Here is a 2114-nt window from a genome sequence, read left to right as displayed (position 1 = left end):
AAAGACATTTCTCACAAAAGACATCATAATCTTATCCACGGAATTATAGAAGTAAGCTCTCCAGATGGTGCTTCAGGAAGAAATCCAGAGCATTTACAAGTGGGTTATTTATTTTGCCTTATGGCCACTTTCATGCAAAGGTTGGCTTGTGTCTATCCACTTTAGAGAAAAGGAAAAAGAAAATCAATCCAAATTTTTGTAGCAAGTCTCTCTGAGTTGCAATAGTGGTGGGATTTGCTGGGTCTGAAGTTAAGAGTTCAGCTGCCTTCCACAAAGTGAGGGTCAGTTTACTAATGCCACCCTAGTAGATGAAATGGTCCCAACTTGCATCTTTTATTTTTCCTTTTACTAAATTGGAAACAAAACCCTCAGGGCTTATAATCAAAGATTGCTAAAACTTGTTTCTAACTTAGAAGTGCCTACAAAAATTCCACTCGGCTTGTTTTAAGTCATCTATGGTGTGGAGCAGGAAGCCATAAAGGTTTCTTCAGAAGGAAGTGTATGACCCAGATCTTGTGGGTTAAAGGCTTGAAGGGCTGCAGGTTCTAGTTGCCATGGTGCCCTCCAAACATCGATAGGACAGTCACACCATTTCTCAGGTATTCAAGGGCAGGCTCTGCAGCCGAGGTGCTGAGCGTTGGTGTGTTGGTGTGTCTCCGTGTGTGCTAGTGCACTCATTCGGGGATGGAGTGGTGGCTTAGAGCAGGTCGGTTTCCAGGCTTTTCACAAAAGAAGAGTTTTCCTTGGCTCCATTGCCAGCTGCTTTATCTGTTTTATTTTAAAGATGTGTTTCCAAAACACCATTTCCTGAAATCTTGTGGCTGCAGCCAGGTATGAGATTCCCCGTTGCAAGTCCAGGGAGAAGGTATGCTGCCAAGGAGAAATTTATAACAGGGCGGGTTGTTTGGAGACGTGCCAATTGATGTCTCGCCAGGAAGTGGAGAGTAAGCCAGCAACGAGGACCCTCCATGGGAAGAGTTCTCCCTCCAGCTCCAACTGGAAACTCGTGTCTGAGAATGTTAGTTTGAACAATCCGACTGAGTTCTTGTAATTGAGGAGGGGATATTGAATTTCAAGTCTAACAGAGTAAGACAAGGTGAAGTGAGTCCTCTCGCAGGAAGGCGTTTTGTTAACCCCACTTTACAGCATCTCATCGTATTTAGTGTCCCCTGTGTCTTATCTTGATCACATTTTAGTGCCTTAGTACCACTTGGGTAAATACCTTACCTTTCCTGTCAGAATTTGAGCTTTGAGCTCATGTCAAATTTACCTATAAACTCTCCAGTGTCTAACACCACATCTTGTACACTGGAGGTGCTGAATAAATGTTGGTTGTGTAAATAACTGACAGATGCAAAACTAGAGCTATTGACAAGTTTTTTATTGAAGATTCATTCATTCTACATATATTTATTGAGCGCCTGATATATGCCAGGCCCCATTATAGGCAGTGGGATGAGACTGAGAACAAATCACACATGAAGATCATAGCAGTGACCCTGAAGGTAACTTTTCTCCCCTGCTTTCTTAAATCCTTGGCAGTTGAGAACTTCCTGGGTGTGCTCAGATCCTGGCCTTCTAATTCTCATATTCCTGGCTCCTTTGCCTAGTTCAAGGCCTTTCCCAGGTTTTGGGACTTATCTTCTTGGTCTTCAGTAATGGCTTTAAATAGCCCTGGACTGGTTAGTAAACTGAGTACATATTTTTCCCAGTGCTTCTATCACTCAACACCATCTCCAGGATTTTTACCAAATTTCCTTGGCATCAAACTGGTAAGAACAGATACTATAGATGATCTTAGCTAAAAGGCTGAGAAGCAATCCCAACTCCCTAGCTATCAAAGCTTAAATGCTGGTGTTACAGCCTAGTTCTGGAGATTAAGTATCCATTTTTCTGTCTGAATCAGATGAAACATAGATTAAAATGGAAAGCTGCCTTAAAGGAAAACAGAAGTGGCCGAAGAACCCTAGGGAGACATATGTGTTCAGAAGAGCATCCGAGAAGCTTACAGTACCAGCAGCAGAACCCTCTGCTTCTCCCCCAGTGGCTGAAATAGTCTCTTGATTTCATCGGTGGTGAGCCCTAAAGAGTATGCACTCTGCAGATGATGCCAG

The 2114-nt window shown here is 43.0% G+C and overlaps 1 non-coding gene across 1 annotated transcript; it reads right to left on the bottom strand.

Annotated features, from left to right (window-relative positions):
• Nucleotides 1–1631: 1631 nt before the first annotated feature.
• On the bottom strand, nt 1632–1821 carry LOC123615046 (U2 spliceosomal RNA). The gene has a single exon (XR_006722578.1). It is a non-coding gene; the product is annotated as a U2 spliceosomal RNA (small nuclear RNA).
• Between the last annotated feature and the right edge of the window lie 293 nt (nt 1822–2114).

The sequence above is a fragment of the Camelus bactrianus genome, chromosome 5 (genome assembly GCF_048773025.1).
Source record: "Camelus bactrianus isolate YW-2024 breed Bactrian camel chromosome 5, ASM4877302v1, whole genome shotgun sequence".
Classification (NCBI taxonomy): Eukaryota; Metazoa; Chordata; class Mammalia; order Artiodactyla; family Camelidae; genus Camelus; species Camelus bactrianus.
This window is presented reverse-complemented; position numbering and strand designations above follow the sequence as displayed.